A 21012-nucleotide genomic window follows, 5' to 3' on the forward strand; every position below is an offset into this window, starting at 1 on the left:
CAAATTACAGAGTGCACTGCTGTGACAGGTCAGACTAGTACAAGCTCAGAATGCCCTGCCAGAGGTCAGACACAAATAGTTCCTGTGAATATTTGGAGTGGCTTCTCTAACTTTTCGAATATTGAATTTCTTCTGAGCTAATTCAATTCTGCTTTACTCATAGAGCATCTTCTCTGATAAGGGCATGCCATGCTGGGTAGTCCTGTGCTAGTGTCTCCCATGTCATAAATCAATTCTGAATTTCTTAAGAGAGACCTTGAGAGTACCCTTCTGTGGCTTTTTCTGACCACCTTGTGAGAATTATGAAGGAAATGCTAAGGCTAATGCTGCCCAATAACCTTCTCTTTCCTTTCTTAAAAAAAATGCCCTGAAGAAAATAAAGCAATAGAGATAGGAAGTATGACTAGATTAGACCAAACAGAAGAGTTTTATATTGGAGGTGACATTTGATCCCCACCATAATGCTGGGAGGTAGATGTTATCATTACCTTCACATCTAAGATGAGGGAATTGAACTTAAGTGACTTATTCATGTTCCTGTAGCTAATGGCCAAGGCCGGACTTAAATTTACAATTTCTATTCTTTATGCCACCTGGATGCCTCTAATTATTATTCTCCCAACTCCACAAAGGCCAACAGATTGGATATAAATAACTACCAAATTATATGTCTCTGTTCTCTTACTCAATGAATCCTTGATGAAGATCTGAGTAGGGAACAGTAAGGCTCTTTCAAATGATATTGTCTAGCAGACCACATCTTGGAAGTTAAGTAGATGGAAAAGTTTAAAGAATACAAAATATCATTATGTTTGTCAACTATAAAAATGCCTTTGATTCAGTGGAGACAAATATTGCCTTTCAGGCTTTACTTCAATATATCTCTCACATGTCAAAATTATTCACAATTCCTTGAACGATATAACAACAAAGATAGAAGGTACTCTTCTGATTGTAATGAATAAGGTGAAAAGCATAAAATAGGGACATTTATATTTTCTAAATATTTTTTCCAGTAACATGGAGTATTTTAAAAGCTGAGTCCAAATAGAAGAAAGATACATGATTCAGGTCTTTAGGACCCTCCTGTTTGTAGATGCCAGTGTACTTAATCTATAATCACTAAAAATAATTTGGCCTCACTGTCTACAATATGTCTACAATACACCCAATGCTGGAAGAATTTTTCTAACATAACTAGAGAGCTGGTCCATCCATTCATATATTTAGGAAATATATTGTACATATAATGATTAGATGACTCCAGAATTGAAGACCTGCCAGGACACATAATAGTGAACATGGAACTACCCAGCATCTGTTCTCATTGTTCAATGGCAGGTTAATATCCCACTGGTAAAATATGCTGTAAAAAATAGGCCCTTTCAGAGAGAAGTTTGGGGTCTTTAAAAGCACTGAAAAAGAAGTTCCCAAAAATCAATCCTGGCAGCTGTTCAATGAATGGAATTTAGCCCTCTAATTCCATTATGCAGCCACCTTTTCTTGCTTACTTCTCTCATTGACCAAGACCTCCAACAGAGGTCTCCAAAAGAGAAGTAACTTTCTCCAAAAGATAAGTAACTATCTTCCCCTCAAAACCCACTCTTCTTTCCAGCTTCCTTGGTTTTGTAGAGATCACCATCACCATTCCAGTTACCCAAGTTCATAATTGCAAAGTCATCCTCAACTCATCCCTCTCCTTCACCCTTCCTCATAACCAATCAATTGCCAAGTTTTATAGATTATACCTCTTAGTCTTTTCAATTGGTTCTCTTCTCTCCCCACAAGGCCACTATCCTAGTTCAGGTCCTCATCATCTTTTCCCTGGACTATTGTAATAACAATCTTCTAAATGATCTCCATGCCAAATTATATTGCTTAAAGCACAGGTCCTAGACCATGCCACTCAACTTGCTGAAGAAATTCTAGTGGTTCACTATTGCTTCTATCATCAGAAACAAGCTTCAGGTTTTTTTCCTTCTCTTTTTTCTTGTTATTTATTTTTATTTTATTTTTTAAAAATCCTACCTTTTCTTTTTTATTATTAAAGCTTTTTATTTTCAAAATACATGCATAGATAATTATTAACATTCACTCTTGCCAAATCTTGTGTTCCAAATTTCCCTCCCTTTCCCTACCCCCTCCCCTATATGAAAAGTAATCTATGTTAAACATGCAGTTCTTCTATACATACTTTCACAATTATCTTGCTGAACAAGAAAAATGAGATCAAAAAGGAAAAAAAAGCAAATAAATAACAATTTTGAAAATGAAAATACTGTGTTGTGATCTACACTCAGTCCCCACAGTCCTTTCTGTGGGGACAGATGGCTTTCCAATGGAACTGTTGTGAACCACTTCTCTGTTGAAAAGAGCCATATCCATCAGAATTAATCATCGTATAATCTTATTGTTGCTGGTGTATGTATAATGTTCCCTTGGTTCTACTAATTTCACTTAGCATCAGTTCATGTAATTCTCCCCAGGCCTTTCTGAAATCATATGGCTGATCATTTCTTATATAACAATAATATTCCATAACATTCATATACTTTAAATTATTCAACCATTCTCCAACTGATGGGCATCCATTTAGTTTCCAGTTCCTTACCACCAAAAAAAAAAGGGGGGGCTGCTACAAACAAATACAAGCTTCTTTGTGAGCATTTAATGTTAAGGAATCGAACCTTTCAGGTATGGCTGACCAATGTGAGCAAAAGGAAGAAAATTCCTTCAATCTTTCCACCTTCAAGCTAGAAAAGGAACAAGGAGTAAAAACCTGATGTCTCCTGGTATTATTTCCCTTAGGTTCCAGGAGTAGAAAAGTCCCATTTCATTTGTAGATTAGTAGGGGCAGTTTAGGGAGGAGGGAAGGTTGGCAGAAACTAGCTAGCCGTGGGAAAAGGCCATAGGATTTGAAGACCTGAAAAAATTTAGAAACATCCAGGATTATAGAATCACAGAGCTACTAATAATTGGATGGCATCTTAGAGGCCAAATTTAGTTTAACTTTGTTTTACAGAGGAGGAAACTGAGGCCCAGAAATGTTAAATGACTTGCCTAAGATTTCCTATTTACAAAATGGAAATGTTCTCCGAGTTTGGAAATTTACTGAGCCTCTGAAGAACTGATATCTAGCAGCGTTGCTTTCCTGCAGTCTTGGACCTGAGTTTTAAACAGAGAAGCCTAAGTAAATTTAGGATGAACACAGATTCACACAATAGTACTGAAGAAACATAATTTACAGCAACAGTGTCCACAAAATTCTATGCTAGAAACAAGTTCCTTGCGCCCTTCGATAGCTCAGCTGGTAGAGCGGAGGACTGTAGAGTGATTATCTGTAGGAATCCTTAGGTCGCTGGTTCGATTCCGGCTCGAAGGAGGCGTGTGAAACGTTTTTCACACAATAGATTTGGAATTTCACTAGACACCCAGTCTTTTTTGTGACCAAACATTTTTCAAAATACCTGGCTAGGCTTAGAGATCTAAGCTCAATGAAAGCATGAGTATCTTTTGAAGGTGTCTTTGCCAATCCAGCACTTAATACAGACTCTGGTACCTATCTAGTCAGTTCTTAGTAACTGATTAATTAATTGTGGGACTCCAAATTACTATATTCTAACCGAACTGAATTTCTGAAAACACCTTTTTCCTTTATTTTTACACTTTCCCTTTCTTCATATAATTCTTGCTGCCTTCCTTTCTCATAGGAACAATCCAGTTTCAAACATGTAGAGTTGGAAGGGACCTTAGGCATCTTTAAGAACTACCGATTCACTTTACAGATAGAAGAAACTAGGATCCAAGTGACTTCTTCAAGGTCTCAGAGTCAGTTAGTACAAGAAATAGAATTTGAACTCAGATCCTGTTGATCCAAAAAGTTAAATGACTTTGTCTAAAGTTACACAGCAAGAAAGTGAAGAAACAGAATTTGAACTCTGGTCCTAGTCCAGATTTAGAATCCTTTCCATTTACCAAATTCAATGAACATTTTAAAAATGCCATCTACTTTTCAGACATTCCCTACCCTCAAGCAGCGTTAGGTCTTTTTGTTTCATTTTTGTCTTAATTTTATTTTGCATAACCTATGTTTTCATCTTCACTTAACTTATTTCAAAAGCCACTCCTTGTAGCAAATAGAGCTTACCTTCTTATAATGTGTGTGAAGAAATAAGTGGTACTCAAAATGAAACACAAATATTTTAATAAAGTAATTTGCAGAAGGATGGTTTATTACAAAGGTCATATTCTTCACAATGGAGCAAGTATCCCAGGCAGCACAATGAAGAGATAGGGAAGAATGGTATAGAGGGAAAACACCAGAGGGATTGAACTGACAAGGATGTGCATAAAACAGTTCCAAGTATTAGTGAGGGGAAGGAACTTGGGCCTAAGAAGCCTATGGGGCAGAATCACAGGAATTCATAAAGAAGTTATTGGGCATAGATTGTCATGTCATGTCAAAAGAGCAAAGATAATACTGATGTTATTATCAATCCATTTGGAAAAGGCTGGGAGCGGAAGTATATTCCACAGAGCAGGAGCTCAGTTCCTGATCCTTGCTGATAGAGGCTTTACCTAAGTTACCTGAGCTTAGAGTCTATACAATAAAAGTGTCATTCTTGAAGAGTGAGTTTATCCAAGATTCTTGAAAAGTTTTAAACTGAATTTTGAAGGAAATAGTGGATGTGAATTGTTGGTAAAGTCTGGGATGAGCAGTTCATTGATTTGGAAGTGAGGGTAGGTGACATCAACAGGAGGAGGCAGAAATAAGAAAAATCTTTGTGGAAGAAACTGAATCAATTAGAAAAGAGGGATGATGGTAAAAAGAAAAAAAAAAGATATAGAAAGAGGCATTGATGTGTCTGTGATGGAAGGCTTCAAATATTAGGCTACCATTAAGAAATTTTAAGAATAAAGACATGAGAAGCTTGAATGGATTTTTCAGAGAAGAAAGATGCTTCTTCAGAATCGGGAAAGTCAATTGGTTTTTGAAGTGGTAAATGGTAAGCCGAGGAGATGAGAAGAAATGTTTATTTACGGAGGAGAGGGAAGAAGATTGAACATAATTGGAGGAAGAGGGGAGAAATGGTAAATAAATAAACACAAGGCCTTGACATAAGCACTGACCTTAGGAAAAGCAGAGAACGGAAGGAGGAAAAATGGTTATGGCACAAAAATTATTATGTAAAAAATATCAGTGATATCAAAAATATAATTGATGGGGTTAGTGGCAGTGCAGAGAGTTGTGGGAATCCCCTTTTTGGTCGGAGGTGCGGGTCCAACGTCAGGAATCTGAAATATTAGTGGCAAAAAAGAAAGTTTTATTGGCACTGAGAAGTCAGCTTTGCTAGGAAGATTGACTTCTTCAGTGGCAAGGTCCTGGAAGAGAAATAACAAGAGATTTTCACTGAGAAGAAGGCCTCTTCACAAAGGGCTGGAGTCCTGGTAGGCAGCTGTGCCAAGGGGAGAGATCCCTTGGCATGGCATAATTCCTATTCCAGACTTCTGCAAGAAAATGAGTTTAAAATTGTCTTTTTTATACCAAATCTGAGACTGGGGTTTGAATTGAATGAGATTACTTCAATGTTGTCACTGTCTGCAAGCCTAGACTTCCAGTTGAATGAGACCGCTTAAGTACGAGTTAAGTAAGAGTGGTCTTGGACTAATTTTCAACTCAACAGAGGGTGCAGCTAGTCACCACCAAGATAACTGAATGAAGCCACTTTCTCTTGATTCCCTGAGGCGGGCCTCTCCCAGAGGAGAGTTTTTCAGAGTTTCACCCGCCATTGCTTCCCCTCCATACTCAAGGAGGACAGTTCCAGGGTCTGGTCTTTCCCTCAACCCTACCCCACCCCACCCCCCAATGAAATGCAAAGTTCCAAATTCTCCTTCACCCTTGGAAGTTCCTCAATTTTAGCGTTGTGTTTGGCCTTACGATTTCTTCTTTGGCCTTTTTTAGACTTCGTTCCCTGGAATCATGTTTGTCAGCATTACATTTATAATTTGCAGAAAAGAATTGCTGAAATGAAAATTCAGATTCCTGGAAAACAAAGTATTCAAGAAAAAGAATTTAAGTTTATCATTTTTATGAGCTACAGAAATGAATTAATGAAATCGACTTGGTTCTCTGGGTATCCACTGTCTTCTGGTGACAAATCGTCTATTTACATAGTGGATAATTGTATAATATGGACACTGAAAGATGCCAGCAGTTCTACTCCTGGCTCTTATTTGGCTATGTGGAAGAACTTTATAAAGAGATCAAACTTAAAAGAGTTCTGCATAGAAAATTCAGGGATTAATTATCTATCCTGTGTAAGGAGATCTGTGAAGGGGTTAATAATAGATTTTTATGAGGTGGGATATAAAAATTAGCCAAAGCTAGGGGGTTAAAAAATGATGTGGAAACCAAATCATCAAGAAGAAAAAAAGGGGAAAATTGTGAAAAATGGATGGGCATTTTGGTTTCCATGGTTATGAAAATTAAATTGGAAAAATGAAACTAAATAGAAAACTGAAACCCTTAGGAAGGTAATCTTTCCTCAAAAGAACGTAAACTCCTTGGGGGAAGAGATTGACTTTTGTGTTCTGGGGCAGTGGCCTGAGATTTGAAAAGAATCTTTTGTCCTTTGCTCCTAGTCCTCCTCTGTCATTCACCCCATCCCCTTCTAGAATGGAAGCTCCTAGGGGGCAGGGACTGACCATATAATGAGGAGTAATTGTAATTTCTGTAACATTCAATTAAAAGGGAATCAGGGGAGGGACTTGTGCTTCAGGATAGGAAATAAAATGCTACCTTAGGGGTTTTAAAGGTGTGTCTACTCAACTTAGGTATTCGTTCTTGCAATGTAAAATACATTTTTCTTGTGTTCAAAAAAAAAAGCTCTATATAAAGATTCTTAAGGTACAACTTTATCAATAGAAATTTGGCCTAAGGAAATAGTGACTCGAATTGTAGATTTTTTTTCTTTAATTGTTTATCCATTGGAAATATTTTGATATAACCTAGTGATGTACGCAGTAATTCACTTTTCCTATTTTTGGAAGTAAATTTGTGTAAATTTTGAAAATTTTTCTTGTTTAGAAGCTCTTAATACTGTTGGTTGTAAGTTGTTTGAATGGCAATGGCTTACAATTTTTAATTTAGAGGGAACTCAGGTTCTAAAAACAGGAAGATGGTGACTTAAATCATTGTTCATTCATTTTGAGAATCTTATAAATTCAACGATTTTCAAATTTTTCTGAATAAAACCTTATTGGCAGCGGTGGGATTCGAACCCACGCCTCCGAAGAGACTGGAGCCTAAATCCAGCGCCTTAGACCGCTCGGCCACACTACCACACATACTAACGGAGTTTGTACCTTATTTCTTCAGTGAGATTTTCCTCCCTCAGGTTAAGTCCTTGTAAGCGAGGGATTTTATTTTTCTGATGGTACCACAGTTATTGTCAGTCAATTTCCATTCAAAGACTTCTTTATTTCCTGGAATGCATAAAACCAAAATTTAAAAAGCAACTTTGTCATTGCACGTAATCACGGTAGAGTAACAGCGAAGAAAGGGAAGTCCGCATCGGCTCGTTGGTCTAGGGGTATGATTCTCGCTTAGGGTGCGAGAGGTCCCGGGTTCAAATCCCGGACGAGCCCGTTTTATTGCCTGGTTCTGGGGGCATGGTAGAAAAAACTGGTTACTCACATCCTGCAGGTCGGACAAAGCCTCCAGTCATACGACCGAACCGGTGTTCAGCCGTGGACTCTTAGTTTCTGTCATATGGCCGCATCACTTTCCCCTACACCTAGCAAAGCACTAATACATAGGCTATTGGCCCGCGTGTTAAGGAAGCTAAGAATAATAACCTGTCTTTGCTACATAATAATGTTTGTAGGAAAAAAGGCCCGTTTGCAGTTTTTAGTCCATATTCGGGACTGGAGGGGGGCGGCGTTGAATAGAAGGGCGGAGGGAATGGTTTTGTTTGCATATGGGCTATCCTTTCCAGGAGGCTGACCTGGGAAGCAGAATGAGAAGTCCGGAGAGTCTACTTGTCTGTATCTTGATGGCTCTAAATATATAATGGAGCGGGATGTAAGTAAATGTGTGTGTATATGGTGTTTTTTTTTTTTTTTTTTTCCTTCTGTCGTTGGTTTTATTGCATCCAAGGTGTAATTCTACCAGAAGGAAAAAAAACCGAAAAGGGCTCGTCCGGGATTTGAACCCGGGACCTCTCGCACCCAAAGCGAGAATCATACCCCTAGACCAACGAGCCAGTTAAGGAAACACCTTGCTGAACTCCCCTCTGTGTTCTCTCGAGCTGTCGATTGCTCTTGTGTTCAAGTTGGTGTCCTGCCTTAGAGTTTCTTAAATCAATACTTCTTTTCCTGGCCTTTCTTTCCCCTTCTCAAAGCGCCATTGTCTCTTCCTTGGACCTGTTCTCTCGTCTAAACGTAGAGAAGGAAAATTCTTTGCTTCTGGTTACATTCCTGCGGAGAGGAGTAGAGGGATTGGAAAGAACCGGGAGCGAGGGAGAATAAGAAGGAAGAAGAGGGAGAAGATAAGAGAAAGGAGAAGAGGGAAGAATGAATAGGAATCTAAGACATCTAATAAAGAAGCTAGTAGTAGCTTATTCTTGCTGGTTCTCAAGAATCTGAATGGAACTCATTTCTACAAGAAAACAGCTGCACGCTCCAGGAGTCCTAGAAGAATTTATGCTAGTCTTTTCTATGCCTCGGGAAGTCAGGCTTCCCTTTTGAGCACCTTCAGTTACGGTGGGCTACTTTTATTTTTTCCCAAGATGTCACGTCAGTCTTGCCTCTAGCTTGGTCTTCAAACCTGTCTTTTGCGCCTCCTGCTGGCATAATTTTATTACTGCGTCCCTTGTCACTGCTCTAGCACCCACCCACCCCCCAACCCCCCAGTGTAGACTTGCTTTATCATAGGAATGTAATCAATTGCAATCTAGTGTAACACACACTTTTTAAATCAGTTCTTAACCACAGTAGGGTCTGTATATGAACTTGGATGGCGTATGTATTGGTATGTATGTGTATAGATACACAACATAGTATATGTACTTACATATATTTTTATGTATGATGTGCGTTTATATACACACATTTTATTTGCACTAACCTCTCCTTTAAATTGAGCATTTCCTCTAATTACACAAGGGCATTATTTTGAGACAGGCTCCATAGGCTTCCCAGACTGCCAAAATGTGTCCAGGACACAGAATGGGGTAGAGTTTTTTCCTTTAAACACAAGGTAACCTGGAAACGTGGACTCCGTGCGGTTTCTGTGGTTGGATCACAGACATATCACCCGCTATTACCGGACAACTGAAACTAACGAAAAAGGAGATCCGTGTACCTTGGAGGAAAAGTACACCAATCGGGTTGTGCAACTGGTAGCGTGGCCGAGCGGTCTAAGGCGCTGGATTAAGGCTCCAGTCTCTTCGGGGGCGTGGGTTCGAATCCCACCGCTGCCAAAGTTTTGATAGTGCGTTTTTTACCTTATCAAAAATGTTTATATTTGTTTATGTGAATTTTGGATGTGGTACAAAATGTCACTTTACCAGGAGAGCCGGCGGGGAAAAATAATTTGATAAAAGACTATAGAAGCAAAAAATGAGCCCGAGACTCTATCATGAACTATTTTCCTTGTCCATTTCTGGAGCCTTTGTACTTTAATTTAGCAAATATTTCTTAAACACATATTTTGTGCGGAGTATAAATATAACCATGAAATTGGACACCTTTTTTTTCTTTAATTAAATGGCTGTTTCATACATTAAGAAAGTGAAAAAACCCAGGAACCGGTGTCCTGACATTTTTAAGCGCTAGATTCTAATAATATTTTACATTTTTCCAGGTTAACTTTTGTTTCGGTATTATAGGCAAAGCTATTTTCCGCTCTGTATGGTTGTTCTCCATACCCCCGATCCGCCACACCCCTCCTGGGTCAGTTCTACACCCGCATTCCCATTGTTGTATTGATGGTCTACTCCAAGTATCCGGAGGAACATAGACAGGGGTGGAAAAGAAAATGCACCCCACCCCTAAAATAGAAAGAACACAAAATAACCCCTGATTTTCAGATTCATTTCCCTTTCTAAAACGCTCTCTTTGGGGAGTGAAGGAGGGGGACGAGTGGAGAAAGAAATATTGTATCAGAATAACTGAAATTTCTTTTCTGTTTCCCGGCGTAAATTTTTTCGGGGAACTAGGCAGTAGAGGCTGGGGCGAACAAACAGAAATTAGTTTTTTGCTGGGCCTCCAGAGAAGGTTTAATAGTGCCTGTTGTTTAAAGTGGACGAAATTAGTTAGAGTATAGATTTCAGTCTCAAGGAAGAGAATTGTACATTGAAAACCAAATTTCTTCTCTACAAAGGAGAACAAAGAGGCCCTTCTATTCATAGAGGCTCTATAGCTCAGGGGTTAGAGCACTGGTCTTGTAAACCAGGGGTCGCGAGTTCAAATCTCGCTGGGGCCTTGAAAGCTTTTTTTTAATTAGAAAACCCGGTTTCTTTTTGTAAGTCCCGGAGAATCTGAAGAAGCCGAACACCGTAGATAGCGAGCACTGTGTTGTTCCATTTGTGTATGCCGAATGCTCCGGGTGAGAGCAAAGCTGGAGCTTCCTTGTAAGGTCTGAAGCTCCCATCCTGGACTTGGAGCGCCCTCTCGGCAGGCTTGCGTGCATGACTCATTAGGAAAAAGGAATCTTCCCAGCCCTCGGAAAACACAACAGAGAAATAGCTTCCGTTCTAGAATGTAAACAGATTTGAATTCCAGCCTGTAGATGGCACTAAAACATTTCCCTCCTCTGGAAACAAACTCTGACGTGGACAGGCCTTGAAACAAAGTTATAAAAGGCTTACCCATCTGGCTCGTTGGTCTAGGGGTATGATTCTCGCTTAGGGTGCGAGAGGTCCCGGGTTCAAATCCCGGACGAGCCCTGTTTTAATTTAATAGCTAATTCATTTCATTTCCAAAAGCATCTATTAATGTTCGGTATTATTAGTATTAATCTACTGTGGTAAATCCTGAGGATTGGATATGCAGAAAACATATTGCTTTCCTCAGAGAGCTTACACTGTACTATGATTATAAACAATATTTGAGTACTTCTATTCTAAACAATACTACAATGTACCTCACATAACTTTGCAAGTTCAGAGTTTGCTTAAAGACTGAGATTTAAATCCGAAGCAATTTAATTAACACAGTGAATGCATCATGGGAACCTGTATAGTATGATCTATTTAAGATGAGATAGTACTAGTGAGAGATTTATAAGGCCTGTTCCCAAAAATGATTTTTTTTAAAAAATGGGTTTAATTGGGCTCAATGCACAAAACTTTAGTTCAGTCTTCTTTCTCTTCCCTCCTTTCCCCTCCAGCTAAGTAACAGATAATAGAGTTTCTGGTTCTATCTCCCCACAATAACATTTTTCTGCAAAGTTTTAGAATTATGCATGTGTCTGGTGTGCCAAATTCCTTTCGCACTAAGTCAGTATAAATATGATACTAAGAAAGCAGAAATATATGACGCTAACTTTGTCTTTAACGTTCTCTCTATAGATGTCTCGGCTCATTAATGATAACTTATGCTTACATTGTTTTATAAATCTTAAAAACACATTTCTTACAATTATCACAGCTAGATAAATTTGGCAGCAAGGATGATTAAAAAAAAAAAAAAAAAAAAAAGCCTGGGGCTTAGGTAAATAATTTAATTAACCAATATAGAATTCAAACTTTTCATCCCAAATCCAGTAATCCCCCCTCCCCCACTATATTATATTGCTTCCTTTGATTTATTGTCCTAATATTGTCTTTCTGCAAAGGAATGACCCATTCCCGACTTTTCACGTTAAAGTTTAGTCAGTTTACATCTAATAGTCTCAATCTGTGTACATGTTAATAATAGATCCACTTAATATCTTTTACCTGTGGCTTTCTAAAGCCAAACGTCTCCCTTTTGTTTAGTTTGTAAAGGTCGGAATTTAATTCCATTTAGGACATAAGATTTCAAAGAAATCTCCAATAGAGACAAGAAAGAAAGCAAACAAACATTTATTACGCAGGTGCTTAATACTATATGCCAGGCACCGTACTAAGCTCCTTATATTACTTCCCAGCCTTGCAAAGTAGGTGCTATCATCATCCTTATAGCACTTACAGTTGAGGAAAGGACACTGCCAGAGATTGAGGCTTACTCGGAATTAGTAATTTTCTGAGACCGGATTTGATTGAGAACTTCCTAAGTACAGTCCCAGAACTCTATCATTATGCCACCTACCTACAATTAAGTGGTCTGACAATCAGACTACATAGGTTACCACATATTCTGTACATGAACAGGATCCTGCATGGATCTTGTAACTCATTTTTTAAAAAAAATCATTTTTGGGAACAGGCCTTATAAATCTCTCACTAGTACTATCTCATCTTAAATAGATCATACTATACAGGTTCCCATGATGCATTCACTGTGTTAATTAAATTGCTTCGGATTTAAATCTCAGTCTTTAAGCAAACTCTGAACTTGCAAAGTTATGTGAGGTACATTGTAGTATTGTTAGAATAGAAGTACTCAAATATTGTTTATAATCATAGTACAGTGTAAGCTCTCTGAGGGAAGCAATATGTTTTCTGCATATCCAATCCTCAGGATCTACCACAGTAGATTAATACTAATAATACCGAACATTAATAAATGCTTTTGGAAATGAAATGAATTAGCTATTAGATTTCCCTTCTTCCCTTCTCCCACCTCTCAATCCAGTCATTTTATTTCTCTACTTCTAGTTTCTGGCCCTTTCTAAGGGTAGCTAAAAAAAAAAAAACAAAAAAAAAACATCAGAGGGGTTAATTGAATTATTCTCTTTGTATCCAAAATGATCTTATATCATTAACACCTAAGATTCTGAAAAGACAGTTTTTCCTACTTTTTCTGAAGGAGACTTTTAATCAGAATTGACACTGACAATCTCCATTCCTCATATACAAATTCCACCTTCACCTGAAACTGAGATCAGCTGAGTCAAGGAGACAATTTCTCTATTAATAAATAAACACTGCCTTAATAGGTTATTCCTCTCCCCCAATTTTCTTCCTAAAATACTCTCTAGATTTGATGGTGAGAGGCAGGCTTTCTTTCAATTTTTTTTCTTTCTGGTATATTGTTATGGGCCAGAACTCTGAAACAAAGATTCTTATAAGATGTTAAGTCAGTGGAATTGATGAGACAATGGTTATCTAGTTTAGCATGGTGATTAATAGTTCTCTAAATTCAGTATGATTGACTTAATCTTACAACAAATAATGGTTTCCTAGACATTTAATGATTAGTTTATATTCAGTCTAGCGCATATAAGCTGAAACAAACTCAGCCAAGGGAGGCAGAGACAGATTCATTCCATTGTCCACCTTTGTAGGGGCCAGAGGCTAAAGCACAAACCCTTGGACTCAGACTCACCACCGTGGTGGCCTATCTTCCTGCATTTTCTCCACTGAAACCAAGTTCCATCTGAAGGCCGAGAGAAAGCTAGCTGAGCACCAGGTGAAGGAGACAATAAAGAATTTGGACTTTAACACCTAGCTATTCTTGTGGTGATTACTCTACTGAACCGAAGGCTGGTCCAGAGACCTCCAGAAAAGCAAAACGAGAACATTACAGTATATCTCTCTTCTTCACTTTTCCAAAAAGGAAGAAAACACCGGTTTAATTTGACCATTAATTCATGATAGATACTATTTAAGATGAGTTTATTGTGGTGAGAATCATGTTTCATGCTTTAGGGGTGTCATTTTTCACTTAGGGTAGGTCCCAAGTTCACATCAATGTTTTGTTTTTAATGCTGAGTCTCCTAGACTGAAAAAAAAAAAAAAATTGTGTCTTCTATCATATCCCTAATAAATTGTAAACTTCCTTAAGTGCCAGGACTATTTTTTGTTTGCTTTTTTTTTTTTTAATCCCCAGGCCTAGTACAATATTTGACATAAAATTCATGCTTAATTAATTCTTTTTTAGAAAATGTTGAGTGAAGACCAGCATGAAGATAATGCTGGCTTATTCAAACACATCTGTTGCAGAAGATGAGGAAGTAAATGATTCTATTCCATAAAATCCTATTAAATCAACATATATTTTAATACTTGGTAATTTCATTGCAAAGGGTAGGATGGGGTTTGTGATGGAAGAGAGATATCTTGGGGAAAGAATAGCTCTGAGTAAGAAACAACAGATTGCAAAGGCTTGTAAATACCCTAGAAACTTCATGCTATATATTATAAGTAACTTTTTCAAGAAGATATTTAAGAAGTATTGACCATGGTAAACATTGCATAGCATCAAAAAAACAACAATGTATACATCTTAACAGAAAAAAAAATGACATTATTGATGTGGGAGCCATTTTGAAATCTGCTCTCTGTGTACCTTGGAATTGTGGGAGAAAGATAAAAATAAATATCAAATTAGAAAAGGAAATAAAAGCAAGAACACTTAGTGTGCAATAAAAACAGCACTAATCTGATCTATAACATTAATACATAAAAGAACAGACATGGATATATTAGCATAATTTTTAAAGTAAGTATAAAAAATAAAAATTCCACAAGGAGGCCAAAAGAACTTAGAAACTGTCTTTGCTACCAAATGTTTTATCTTCTTGTCAAAACCAAATGTATGAAAATAAAAAGAAACACTATTTAGAATCATTTGTAATATCTTACCGAATAGGGTGATAGTAAATACAAACATTAGTTCTTCATAAAGCAGTAAACAACGGGAAGGAAAAAAACTTTAGAGGAGAGCTAGATACACACAGAGAAACAGAGACAGAAACAAATACACAGAAACAAAGAGATGGAGGGAGGAAAGAAGGGAGGAGAGAAGGGGGAAGGGAGAGAGAGAGGATAGAATTGAGGGTTTGGAAACAATATTGAGTGAATATACATTAAAAATTTTAGAAAGGTCAAAGATAACTCTGAGGTTTCAGATTTGGGAGGCTGAAAGAATGGTGGCTTATTCAACTGAGATAGGGATGTTTTTAGAAAGAAAAATGAAGTTAACAGTGTGTGAATGAGGCCCAGGATAGAAAGATTATGAATTTGTAAAAGAGATGAGAGAAAAAGAAATTTAGTGAGGTGGGAGAGGGAGAGAGAAACTTTTTCTACCCCTGTTCTATGGAAACCCAATTTTTCTCCTCACATTGGGAATGATGAAGAGGAAAGGAGATGGCAGAAGGGAAAGAATCAAATTAGGTCGAGAACAGTTTGGGTCACCACTCCAAAATGGCGCTGGAGGGCCAGTCTTGTTTATTTCAATCCGAGTGTGATCTAATTTGAGCTACCCCCTAAATACTTCAAACAATCCCACCATTAGGAAATTCAAGAACTTGCATTTTCTAGGATTCTGAGCATTCAGTCCTCGAAAGCTACTCTTACACTCTAAATTCCAAATTCTGAAACAGTTCTAATGGTTGCTGTGACTAGATAGAGATACATAAGGTTCCTGTTCGTTTAAACATTCTCCCCCAACATCATCCTCAGCCACTTTCCACAAAACTGCCCAGGTATACTGGAGCCGAAATGAAAACTTTAAACTGATGGTGAAGATTGCAGATCTCATAACTCTGAAACCTAATTATTTCAAAATATCTGCGATTTCGTCTGTGAAAGAGTATATACAGCCTTTACTAGTTTTGGCAGATAGTTTTATATATTGCTTCAGCCTGTCACGATCAGTTCTTACAAAGAGTTTGACTTTTATTTTTTTAAATATAAAGTTGAAAAGTCTTTTCAGTTTGGTGACATGCCACAGTTTAAGCTCCACTGAAACAAACTTTCAGAACGCAATAGGAACTACAAGCCACATCAAGAAGTGGAGATCTTCCCCCCCCAAAAAAAAAAAATTTCCAAATTTATTTTATTTGAAGAAACAGAATAAGCAAAAAGAAAAACAGAAAAGCAATACGAAGCAAAACAAAAGAGAACCTTGTCATGCGCCCAGCAGAACATCAGTGACGATTCAAAATATATAACAACAAATACTAATTTAAGAAAGTATATATATTAGTAGAAGAAATTATATTCATGAGTGTCTGTCTTGTTTTTTACTTCCTTATAAATTGTTCTTTTGCTCTCCTGGACTCCTTATTTACTTTGTTCTTTTTTCTCCCTCTTTTATCCTCTCCCTCCCTCAACCCCCACCAAGTGGACTATAGTAAAGAAAGGATATATTTATATATGCATATGTATATGTGTATGTATACATATATGCATATATGTATATATATATATATAGACATATTGCTTTCATTCCACCCCCTAAGTAAGCTACAGTTAAGAGATATGTTTATGTATACATATGTAGATATATACACACACACACACACACACACAAACCCCAAACTTTCATACCCTTGCTGTCTCATTAAATTCTGCTCCATAACTTAGCTTACTATTATTACTTAACCTCTCCTCACCTAGAGATCCCTCCCTTGTCTTCTTTCCTCACCCTTTGCTTTTCCATTCACCTGTTTCCCCTTATTTTTTTAATTGATATTGGAGTGTGCTATACCTTTATGGTATATATGTAGTGTTGCCTATTGAACCTGTTCCCGATGTGAGAAAGTTTTCATAACTACGAGCCCTCCTTCCCTTGAAGAAGACATCTTCATTGAAGTTTACTTTAACCGATAAAATCCCAAGGAGTCTCGAATAGTATCGACTCTAAAACTTAATTAGGATAATATTCGTGTGCAAGGCCACAAGCAGGCTGGACATTTTGATCAAGCACCTTCGATCCCTGAGCCACAGTGCAATGCACAGTAGTTTTTTGCACAAATACTTAACTTTCTAACTCGGCTTCTATTTCGTTTTGTTTGGCATTCACAACCGTACAACAGTTTTCATGTGGGGAAAGTCGGATTGGTTGAAAGAGTTCATGCTGGAGCGTTGACGGAATTCAGAATTTCTTGTTAGAGAAAGAGCAGAAAAACAGTGCAGGATAGCAAATAGGGAGCTGGGAATTGGGAAAGAGAAGAAAGAGGCAGAAAAGGAAGAAGTCTCTTTCCATCTCAGAGAACCAGTGAATATCTGGGATAGATTCTGGCTTCAGTCAGATTGATGATAAAAGAGATTGAAAACATGCATTCAGGTGCACCAAGGACAGTTTTCTTCCTCTAGTAAAGCATAAAGACCCCCCCCAAATTTAGAAAGTACCTGCACATGTCATCTTAGTCTTTTATTTCTTTTACCTTCAGGCAGAAAACCAACTAACTAATCAAACAAAAACACCGTGCTGTTAAGGGCCACAAAACACGATGTCACACTCCCTTATCTTTTTCCAATATCTTTTCCTTCATTAGTACCCAAGGATCTTTTTCCTCGAAATGTAACTCTCATTTGGGTTTATTCCAGGTTCAATCCATTAGTATCTTTATCCTACTCCAAAATTAAAAACAACAACAAGAATAACAAGAAGCAGTGGAGATACAAATGAATTCACAATTTGAAAAGTTTATGAGCACGAAAAGTTTTAGTGCTTGCGTGGCACAAAATCTCAGACATTTATTTCGTCCAGTAGGGGTCTCCCAGTCCCCAACTATTATAAAATATTCTCTTAAATTAGAAGTTTGCCGTGCCTGAAAAGTTCTGTCTGAATTTAGGACATCCACAACTGTGTAGTCGTGGCTCGTTGGTCTAGGGGTATGATTCTCGCTTAGGGTGCGAGAGGTCCCGGGTTCAAATCCCGGACGAGCCCTATTTTTCTAGGAAATTCTCGTAAAGGACATATTTAGATGTCAATAGCTGAATATATTTAAAAGTCATTATATTTTCCTGAAACTTTCCACATAAGAAAATAAAAATAATCCAAGAATAAACCCAAACCCCTTTTCAAGGTACTTTGTAATTAAAATTATGTGTAACATCTACACATATGTATCATTGACTTAAAAAAAAAAACAGTGCTGTGTGCAAAATAGATAAAGATGACTTTTAACTCAACATCTTTGGCACGAGGAGAGAAATTCCCTGACTCACCCAACTATAGTTTACATAAGGTGCTTGGTACATTTAATTCTCCATGTCAGGATTTGGGGATATAAAAAATAAAATTTAATCAGTCTCCCCTATCTAGGAACTTGCTATTTTTTTTTTTTTAGAGAAGAATAGAAATAATTTCCATTTAAAAAAAATTACCTATTTGATAAATCATTGGTTCAATAGTTTGCTGTAAACAGAAGTTGACAAAGTAGATGGTACAGGGGTCCCCAAAGTTTTGAGTTTTAATAGCTTGTTCTCTGTAGAATACTACACGGTATACAAGACTTATATAAAGTTCTCTCCAGACCTGACAAAATTTCTTTCTTTCTTTTTTTGGCCTTCCAAGACACTAGTTCTTGTAAGTAATTACTATTGCCCAAATGAAATCATTCATGTATGGTCTCTAGGGAAGGGTGAAAAAGACAAATATTTGTGGTTCCTTACAACTTGTCATGTTCCTTCATCATGCCCACCTTACTATGAAAAAAGCTAATGAAATACTGATATTTGCTCAGTCTCTTGGTCTAGCTGGCATCTTTCTTAAGAAAATTGATCTTCCCAGGCTAACAAAATTACAAGTGTCACTGAACTTTACAATTTATGGTTTTGGGAGAAAGTTTATTTTTTTTTCTCTATGTGGTAGTGGTTTGGGAGGCATATATAAATAAGTACCTCCTTCTCCTCCTCCTCACCCCATATGTGTCACATTTGTGACATATTTGTGAAGTTCAGGGTCTTTAGGAAACTCTGGGAATGAATCAGATAGCTTCTTTTGATTTTTTTCCCCTACCCTATTTTTACCTTCAAGCTTGACTCTGGCTCACAGCTCTTATTTAGAACACTGACTCCTACTAAGTGTCTATTTTCTGTAGATACTGAAACCATCAGAACATCAACTTCCATTTAGGCATCCTTGTGTATGTTGTTTTTTTTTTTTTCCCAAAGTGAGATTCTATTTTCCAAGAAAACCTAGGAGACAGCTCTCTATGAATAGATCTATTAGAAAGAGGATAATTAAGTTTGTCTCTCAGCACTAGAACTTACTGAGTGGATTCTCATTTCAGAAAAGTAAATACCATTGTGAAGATGAGAAACTCCCATTATTTCCTATGACATATGTATTCCTCTATCTTCAGGGAAGGGCCCAGAGCTTAAAGTTAACTTCTATGCTAGTATATTTGAAAAGAAGTTTTTAAAAGAAATTTATGAAGCTTGTTTGTGATATTTTGGGGGGTCTCTAAATGTCTTTCCAAATGCTAGGTCCAAACCCAACCTCATTTCATTCTTCCAGTGTTACAAAGAGCACAGCTGCTGGCTTCTTGGACCACAGGGATCAATTTTAAAATGCAGGAAATTCTTATCCCCTCCTCATCCTGTGGTCACAGTTAGTACTAGATTTCATCAGATAACAACCTGCATGAGTCTGGCGGAACAATGAAGAATCTGGTAAAAAAAATTTATTTGTACATTTCTTAAAAAATATTAAATGCTCCATAATGTCAGAAAGCATATTTGGCCCAGACCCTCAATATGCCTAAGTTCTGTTCTTTTCATGTCTGGCATGTTACAGAGGAGCTAAGAGATACATGGATCATTATTATATTTCTCTATTCTCTTAGGCTGTCCTAACATAATTGGTTTCACATGATCACTCACTGTTCCCCTAATGTTCAAGAGTTGAAGAACTGGGGGAAAGACATCAGAAGACCATAGGTCTCTTTTAGAACTCTATTTAGAGGGGAGATATTTAGAAGACATAAATCAAATTTGGCTTTTTTTTCCTGGGAAAGATAAATTGTTGCTAAGTCTTTCAAATACTCTAAATTGCATCTTCTTCTTAGTCACAATGTTGCTATGTGAAAGAGTTACACTTGCTTTATAATAAGGAAAGAAAAAAGCTCTGAGCTCAAAAAAACAAACAAACAAAACAAAAAACTCCAAAACCTCCTGTTCTACAGGAGACAAATGAAGGATACAAAATAATATTTTTTTCCTCTTTAGCTCTCTGTTTCTGTGACTTCTTGTCTTTTCTGTGTCTTTCTCTCCCTGTCGTCTATTTCTCTGTCTCCATCTGCATTCCTGTCTCTGTCTCTTTCTCTGTCTCTGTCTGTCTGTCTGTCTGTCTGAATATTATTGATTCTTTCTTGAAAAAAAGGTCAAGGCAGAGAGCTTCTTGAAATATTCATGGGCTTTAGACAACTGGGACTGTCTAGTACAGGATTTTGGAAATATACTAGATTCATTTCTATGATAGTCAATGCTTTGAAAAGACTAGAAAGACAACCTATTCATTAGCAAGAACGAGAAAGAGAAGTAATTAGATTTGAGAAACTGCTTACGTACTCAGTGTTAATTTAAAGAGAGCTAAGTCCAATATTTTATGGCATTATAAAGAATTAAAATTGTCAAAGTTGGCTGAGAGAATCTGAGCTATCTGGCTAGTGAGGAAAGGTACGGAACAGCTAGTGGGAAATGATTCTTTGCAATTATTGGATAAGGTGGGTAAGGGAAGCATGTTCTGTGCAAAGCATTTTATGATATTATCTCATTTGAAAATAAGAACTTGGTGTTGTACTTTAGAACTGCCGGAATATGGTGGTTAGGTAGGTGCTGCCCAAGAAGCTTAGTTTCTTTTTCTTTTTCCAAATGGGTAAACTGTGAGGTATATGAGAATTAAAAACAACAATAATAGCAATAACAAATTTTTAATAAATACCTACTACATGAGAGTGCAATGACTTTAGGCACTGAGGGAAGAGCTAAGCTTAATTACATCATGGTCCCTATTTTCTTTTCTTTTCTTTTCTTTTTTTTATTTAATAGCCTTTTATTTACAGGTTATATGCATGGGTAACTTTACAGCATTAATAATTGCCAAACCTCTTGTTCCAATTTTTCACCTCTTACCCCCCACCCCCTCCCCTAGATGGCAGGATCATGGTCCCTATTTTCATAGAGTTTA

At 37.3% G+C, this 21012-nt stretch overlaps 8 non-coding genes across 8 annotated transcripts; 6 read left to right on the forward strand and 2 right to left on the reverse strand.

Moving 5' to 3' along the window:
- Positions 1-3292: 3292 nt before the first annotated feature.
- Positions 3293-3382, forward strand: TRNAY-GUA. The gene is given in 2 exon segments: positions 3293-3329; positions 3347-3382. It is a non-coding gene; the product is annotated as a tRNA-Tyr (tRNA).
- A 3878-nt stretch (positions 3383-7260) lies between these two features.
- TRNAL-UAG lies at positions 7261-7342 on the reverse strand. Its single transcript has one exon. It is a non-coding gene; the product is annotated as a tRNA-Leu (tRNA).
- Positions 7343-7575: 233 nt separating this feature from the next.
- On the forward strand, positions 7576-7647 carry TRNAP-AGG. Its single transcript has one exon. It is a non-coding gene; the product is annotated as a tRNA-Pro (tRNA).
- A 545-nt stretch (positions 7648-8192) lies between these two features.
- TRNAP-UGG lies at positions 8193-8264 on the reverse strand. Its single transcript has one exon. It is a non-coding gene; the product is annotated as a tRNA-Pro (tRNA).
- Positions 8265-9400: 1136 nt separating this feature from the next.
- Positions 9401-9482, forward strand: TRNAL-AAG. Its single transcript has one exon. It is a non-coding gene; the product is annotated as a tRNA-Leu (tRNA).
- Positions 9483-10413: 931 nt separating this feature from the next.
- TRNAT-UGU lies at positions 10414-10486 on the forward strand. The gene has a single exon. It is a non-coding gene; the product is annotated as a tRNA-Thr (tRNA).
- Positions 10487-10877: 391 nt separating this feature from the next.
- Positions 10878-10949, forward strand: TRNAP-AGG. Its single transcript has one exon. It is a non-coding gene; the product is annotated as a tRNA-Pro (tRNA).
- A 6745-nt stretch (positions 10950-17694) lies between these two features.
- On the forward strand, positions 17695-17766 carry TRNAP-AGG. Its single transcript has one exon. It is a non-coding gene; the product is annotated as a tRNA-Pro (tRNA).
- Positions 17767-21012: the final 3246 nt, after the last annotated feature.

Source organism: Sarcophilus harrisii, chromosome 2 (genome assembly GCF_902635505.1).
Source record: "Sarcophilus harrisii chromosome 2, mSarHar1.11, whole genome shotgun sequence".
Lineage (NCBI taxonomy): Eukaryota > Metazoa > Chordata > Mammalia > Dasyuromorphia > Dasyuridae > Sarcophilus > Sarcophilus harrisii.